We start from the raw sequence: 7,660 nt of genomic DNA on the forward strand, positions 1-7,660 counted from the left end.
CGACAAGCCTCTTGAGCTTGTCAAAGTCGGCTTTTCTGAAGTCAAGGACTTCTGTGTTGCTGACTGACTTGCCAGCTTTACGGCAGATGGTGAAGGTGATCAGCTCGTGGTCACTGTCACCCAGCTTCCCATCGATCACTAGGTCGCCAATTAGGTCATCCCCCATAGCCAGTACCAGGTCGAGCAGCACTTTGCCTCTCGTTGGCCCATAGACTTCTTCAGATACATGCATACATACAGTATTTATCAGCCACATCAGCCAAAATTTTTCAAAATGTTTATAACAAAATATTTACTCATGACTTACCTGTTGCCACCCCATCACTTCGGTGCCTGCAGCAGTTGTCCTGTTTGCCTCTCCCTTGCTACGGTACTGCTGGCAGACATTCTTGTTGGCTGGCTAAATAGAGAGGTAAAGGATTAGAAGGGCGCAGCATGGAGACTTTTCTATCCTTTTACCCCCTGAGATGGTCAGAGTGCAAGCACACCAGAAGCACTCTGGAGAGAAACTTGCGATATGGTGACTTATGCTTGTTTTAGCAAGGGAAGATTTACCATCCTTAGTACTCTCAATTTCATAAATACCAATTAATTTAAAATACATGCACATCTGATCATAAAATGAAGAAACAAAGAGTTAAAAACAAACCTTTTAAACTAATAAGTATTTGCCTAATCTGAGAATTTTACAGTGTGTTAAATGCTCTGGTCTAACACCAACATGTTTTAAAACTCATTTTGTGCTGCAGGTTTGCATAGTCTTAGTTTAAGAAGCCCAATAATCCAGTGATTTCAGTGATAGTGCAATTCAGCATTCTAAATCCAATCATTCCTAGCACTCATAGATGTAATAGAGGTTTATAAACAATAAACATAGGTGTGAGCAAAAGGGATTAGAAAAGTCATAAGGCAGACAGGCTCTTTTCCTCCTGCACTCCCCTGTCCAATGGAACTCAAGAGGCAGTTTGTTTCACTATCTCTCTCCGACCCCTCTTCTTCCTGAGTAAAATCAGCCTGTATTCACGTGTCTGAGGTGCTTGAGCTGATTTAATCATCCCAAGAATGCTGCCTTTTAGCATAGTTCTGCAATTCTTGCATCATATGACCCAAGTGAAATCACTTTCCTGATGGGCTCCTTGCCTCCACTGTGCATGTCTGTACATGTTATTGATGCAAGTTTCATTAAATGAAATCTATTGACCTTGAGGAAGGGAAGAAGAATGACTTGATAAAAAACATGTGGAGTGCTTTGGACCTAGAGTTTTTTGGAGACCTGAAAATCAAGTTTGGATTTTTTTTAAGGGTCCACTTGAAGTTTCTCCATTCTTGTTGGAATTAAAAATTTATATGGAGCTGAGCTTGATCTAATTGCCAAAATATAAATACCCTGAGCTCTGAAAGTTTTCTAATCCCACAATTTTATAATCCTAGTGATATCACGGACCCCTGTATCTGCTGCCAGATAGATATGCATGGTTTCATTGCTGAGCTGGTTATGATCTTCCTCTCCATATACCTTTCCCCAGACAGCACTATCTTTCCCAGGCTAGCTATGTTCTTGGCAGCATGAGAAGTTAGCGTAGTAGTGACACAGCTCCAAATAGCTGAACATTCATGTTGGGGCATAGTGGAATTTTTTGTATTTAGACAATCACAAAAATAGTAGTGAAGTATCCTGATGAGCTCTGGAGAAAAGATCCAACTGGCAAAACTTTACATCAGATGGGTAAACCATCTCATCTGAAAAATGCTCAGATTTAATGGCAGCTTTATTATTTACTCCTGTTATTACCTGTGTATAATTAATTAGAATATGGCAACAGTATCTCCTGCTATGATCAGGGTAAGTTACAGCCAGAAATAATATTGCACAAGTTGTTCTATTTGTTAGATAAATTAGCAAAAGAATGAACTGTAATGCAAAACTGATTTTCCAAAATTTCTTTTTCTTCCCTGTGTAGGTACACTTTCTCCATTGTTTTCAGTCCTCCTCTGGATAGCAGTGGCAGTCTGTACAGCAGTGCTGTTTTTCTTCTCCAAGCCTGTTGGTATTCGACCATTTCTAGTATCTGTAATTCTGAGGTCTATATACACAATAGGGCTTGGGCCAACATTGATACTTCTTGGTGCTGCTAATGTAAGTACAGAAGTTGCCTTTAATAACTCTTCAGTTTGCCCTTAGATAATGTTATCATGGTGTTGGCATTAATCCTTAGCTGCTCTATAATTAAGGAAAGGAATACCTGAGAAATTCTTCAAATAATAGCAGAATTTTGTTTAGTTACAGTGGTAGGCAAAGAGTTTTTAAAGGGGTATGTCTTCTGGTATAAATTCTGGAGGGGAAAGTGTAGAATCAAGAGCTCTATAATAAACAATAGACTGCATGGTATCTGACAAATATGCAAGACAACTCCATTCACTTTAATGCAGCTGTTCTCAATGTACAGCATGCCGGGGTACAGACATTACATTTTTACTGGTCAGAAAGTGGTCTATATCCATAACAGAACAGAAGTTTGATATGCAAACCAGTCTATACCTGTAACAAAATAGAAGCTTGGCACATAGATTGGTTTAAAAATGGTGGAGCCTGGTCTAAGATTTGCTTCTGCTACTAAAGGGCAAATGTGTGTTCTAGGCCTGTGAGAAACAGCTAGTATTCACTTTGGATTTGGCTGATTCAGGGGACAGTGATTTTATTCAATGATTTGAATCACTGTCCCAAAACGATTCAGCTGAATTTGATTCAGAGATTCAGTCACCACCAGATCGGCCGAATCTCCGAATCAAACAGGCCTCATCCACTGCCCACTCTCCCAGCCCCGTCAATGGCTGCCCTGCCCGGTCCCAGCACCCAGCTCTTTAAAAAAAAAAAAAAAAGCCCCACACTTCACCAGCTCCTCCCAGGCCAGGGGCAGGGCGGGGTGGGGGGGCAGCAGTGGCCACAATGCCCACTGCCCCGTGCTGTGTCGGGGGCTCTGCCATGAGGCCTCAGAAGCCCCAACAGCTGCTGCAGCATCTGGTGAGTGCAGGGCTTTTCTTTTTCTTAAAGAGCCGGGACACTGGGACCCGGCAAGGCAGTCATTGACAGGGCTGAGAGAGTGAGTGGGGGTTGGAGGGCACTCAGGGGGTCTGGGGTAGCAGGCAGGGGATGGGGCTTGGCTGGGGTCCCCCCATGGTCCCCTCCCCCCTCTTTCGGCCCCCCTGCCCACTACTTCATTTTGCTGGAATCTGTGTCCAGCTCTTTGTGGCAGCGAGTGGGGACTGTCCAAATCTCTGAAGCTCTCCAAAGCTCTCCAAATCTTTTCCGAATCGATTCAGAGAGCTTCAAATCAATTTGGACCTTTTTATTGGTCTCCTGATTTGATTTGGGTTCAGAGATTCAGATCCTGAATCAGGCCAAATCTCCTCCAAATCAAATCAGCACCCAAAGCTTCACACAGCCCTAGTGCGTTCTGTTTGCTACTGATGTATACTACACCACTTACAGAAAACTGGGTAGCTTAGCTTGATCCTGCCTTGGGCTTTTGAATGTTTGTACTTAACCCATATGCTCAAAATATATCACAATCAAAAACTGGCTCTGTATGCAATACTAAGATATAGTACCTTTAATCTGAGTGTATATTATATACAGCATGGACTTGATCCTTTACCTAGTGGAGGAAATGGGAGATTTACTGCATTGGGATTGGATCAAACTTCAGGACTTCATTTCTCAAAATAAACCTTGATTTTTTTGCTGTAGTTTAAGAAATCTCACTTCCCTGGTTTCCTTTTGAAGTCAAAAGCATAGGCCCATGTTTGTTGCATACATCTGATGCCATAATATATGCACTGTAGGTGAGGGAACCCTTTTGAGCTGTTGTCTTAACTAAACAAAACTATCTCAGATGTTGCAGGCCAGCCTAGTGTTCTATATATTACATCTAGACACTAACATTATTTAGCTGCATAATCAAAGTGGCACAGGAACTGATGTTGTTTCAGGTACTACACATGTCATGAATGGCATAACAGGTTGTTGTGTGGGGGGTCCATATGAGGAACTGGAATGAAATGAAAAGCTAAGAAAATGTTTGTGCCAGTGGCTTTGGCACAACTGCTAGTGCAGTTTCCAGTTTTCTCTTGACTTATGAGTAAGCTGTTTAATAAGGGGCCATATTTTTTCATTGTGCTTATGCAGATCCTAACACAGTGGAGTTTTGGCCTATGACTAGGGCTTGTAGGTACGATGATGCAAGTAATATATAATATTATTTCAATGTAGTGATTCTAACCTTGTCATCCCCCACAGCTTTGTAACAAAATAGTATTTTTGGTGAGTTTTGTTGGAAACCGTGGAACATTCACACGTGGCTACAGAGCAGTCATTATGGACATGGCCTTCCTCTATCATGTAGCCTATGTCTTGGTCTGCATGCTGGGTCTCTGCGTGCATGAATTCTTCTACAGTTTCTTGGTAAGTATGTGTCTTTGTGTGGGGAAAACTGAAAAAATAGAAATTACTATTAAACATGCAGCTGTCTGATTTCTTCCGTACAGTCATGCCAAATTGTAAGTATTTTTAGCAAACTGTTGTGCTGCTACCTCTTAGGAATACTCTTTTCATTCGAATTCATTTCCTTTAGGACTTAGTATCTGTGAAAGCCTATATGATCCTTTCCAAAAAAATATCAAACAGCCTGCTCTTTGCCCCCGGCCATTGCCAACATTACATGTGTATGCGGTACTCGTTCCCCTACTCCATGTCTCCATCTTGTCTATTTATATTCTAAGTGGCTGAGTACAGACACTGTCTACTACTGCACCACAGTGTGATTTCAGTGCTGGTACCATGAGGTCCTGATTTCACTTTGTCTGTAAATGCTGCCATAGTAAATATGATTAAAAACAACAACTTGTTTCACTGTTGGTGAGGGGTTGGGTGCATCTGCCATCTACCTGCAGGTTCAGCATTTTAGATGTGTACTTCTTTCAGTTCTTTCAAGTTCAGTTACTTGCATAAAATTCCTTTTATAATAGGACGCAGGTGAATTCAAAGTAACTCTATATAAAACATAATCTTGAAAGTCATCTAACTGTTCCCTTCAAGATGAACACCCTTAAAAACCCTTTTTGCTGTTCTTAAGTAGTTTTTAATCACTTTCATTTTATTCCGTAGTGCACAAACCTTCTGGAGAGATTATATACAATCTTGTGCAGTTAAATGGCTTTTACTTTCCATTATACTCAGTATAGTATTCCTTTCAGTTTCCTGAACAATCAAGATTATGTCCAATAATTACTGTGTTTTGTTCAGAGCTTGCTTTCTAAACTACAGTTACCAGGCTTCCATCCTTACTATGGCAAAATTCCTGTTGGAGTCAGGATTTCATAGGCTAAATCTGTGCTGACCAACACTTGTCCAGGTGTTATTGAAATCAACAGAAGTGATGCTATGCCTATAATGAGGCTCTGTTTGATAAATTCTCAAGATTTGACACTGGCTCTCTGGGTGAAATCCTTGGCCCTACTGAAGTCAGTTGCAAAACTGTCATTGATTTCAGTCAGGGCAGGATTTTACTCGGTGTGTTAGCCACAGGACTCCCTTTAAAATTAGCAGGAATCTCTCACTAATTGATGCCTGGCTTAAAAATGTATATCCCCGGAGAATCTATTATTCCTTCAATGCGCTTAAGGAGATCTCTATCTTGGGATATAGTTCACAGTGTGAAAAAGCTTAAGAAATGCTAATATGCAACTAAGTTTTTTCAGTGGCTGTTTTTGAGTGACAAATGTCCATGATTCCTTGTAATTGTAAACATTCCCTAATTGCTTACACAAATTCACTTGGTAGCAGAAACCTTATTTCTTATTTCAACCTTAGAAACTCTTATTTTTGTTTCTCATTTTAAGCTTAATCCAGAATGGAATGAAAAATAGTTTTCTTTCCTTTTTTTTCTTCATTATAAATTCCCTCGCAAGGGTGTGGATTTCAGAAAATTATGCAATGTGACTAATACAGTTTACTATGGGCCATCTTGATAAATGATTATGCACCATTTTATATCTGATTTGTGTGTTTTGATATAGAACTATACATATTGGAGGTAAAGCCCAAGGAGCTATAAAACGTGAATAGCACTGTAAAATAAAAAGACTATTTTAATGCATTTATTATCATTATTATTACCATATTTACTCAGATATAAGAGAGCTCCTCATCTTACATTTACATACAAGGAAACCTCCTTAAATATATTGTCTGTTTTTAAAATGCTGCCATAATCAGCATATGCTCAGTAATAGAAGTCAAGTATGAAGCTGATTAAGTGCAGTCCACACTGATCATGAGTGTAAAATACATAGCCCATGCTGGGCAAACATACTGATTGGGAACCTACCACAAGCATAGAATAGTATAACTTATCTAATAAGTTATATGGTAGTGCCCATTCCTCTCATTCCCACTCAGCACCAACTCTTTTTCAAGTCAGGGTCAGCCACTACAGTGAATACATTTCAACTTCCTCTCCTCTCCTGCAGCAGACTCTTCTAGTCTTTCTTATTTCCAGTGATTCCTGTTTCTTCACCAGCCTTAAAGTCTGGCAAACATCATGAAACAGGGCCCCAAACAGTTAATCCAGAATCCCTTTGTTGCTCCCTCTCTCAGCCTGTCATATATGATTAATATGTCCCTACCCTCCATGAGGTAGAGCTGGACCTGTGCCTCATCTGATTATACATTTTTGGAGGATCCAAGGACTTGTGACAAGAACACCCACTTCCAGTCATGAATGGGGGGCTAATTAGCACATAGATCCTTTAGGGGTGATATGTGGAATATAGGTGCATACTTGGGCAGTGCAGAGGGGTGGGATTATTATGGCTTGAAATGCTGTTGACTCTGCTGGGGCCTAGCCCAATTAATTATATGGTAAATCATGAGGCTTTGGGCTAATATGTGTAGTTTGTGCTATATATAAGTAGGCTGAAACTTGAAGCAATTTCAAAAACGGTAAACTGCATCAATTCTGGATGAACTAAGTCTATATGTACCCATAGTAATTTGCCTGTATGTTTATTTCAAGGTCAGTCTTTTCATATTTGCCCCTTACTTCCATATGCTCAGGGAGACCAGAGCCTGACTGTAAGGGGGGAAGAGGATGTAGAAGTTGGGGGCCAGAGGGCTACCTAACCCCTGCCCCCCACACGCACACGCATTTATTTTCCCTACTATAGCAGTGGGAGGGGAACAAATTTTAGGGAAATCTCCAGTATTTAGATTCCATACCTAGAAAATTGTAACACATTCATACATTTTGCATATATTAAATCTAATTATTGATGTGTTGTCTTATATTCAGGGTCATCTTGTAGTCAAGTAAATATGGTATTAATTGTATCTTTAGGGTTTTGACATTAAAATCAGGAAAGCACATGGTGCCAGATAAATGAGAATATACTTTTCAAATATTATATATAGATAAGAATGTACTTTTCAAATGTTACATGATTAATTTTCCTTTTTTGTTACAATGTTTGCAGCCCTGATGCTGCAATTGCCTTCATAAATGAGTAAATTTAACTATGAGTCCTATAAGCTTGTAGGAACTACTCAGCCAGTTCCAGCCAATCCAAATTACTCCTGTGCAAATGCAGGATTGGGAGCTCAGAT

The 7,660-nt window shown here is 40.1% G+C and overlaps 1 long non-coding RNA gene across 1 annotated transcript in view; it reads left to right on the top strand.

Annotated features, from left to right (window-relative positions):
• Window positions 1-1,937: 1,937 nt before the first annotated feature.
• The window catches only part of LOC109317705, a 6,503-nt gene continuing 780 nt past the window's right edge, over window positions 1,938-7,660 (top strand). The window contains exons 1-2 of the long non-coding RNA XR_002103098.1: window positions 1,938-2,137; window positions 4,298-4,462. This is a non-coding gene — a long non-coding RNA (uncharacterized LOC109317705). The remainder of the gene's footprint in view (window positions 2,138-4,297; window positions 4,463-7,660) is intronic.

Source organism: Crocodylus porosus, unplaced genomic scaffold (assembly GCF_001723895.1).
Source record: "Crocodylus porosus isolate Cpor-Errol unplaced genomic scaffold, CroPor_comp1, whole genome shotgun sequence".
In the NCBI taxonomy this organism is placed as follows: domain Eukaryota; kingdom Metazoa; phylum Chordata; order Crocodylia; family Crocodylidae; genus Crocodylus; species Crocodylus porosus.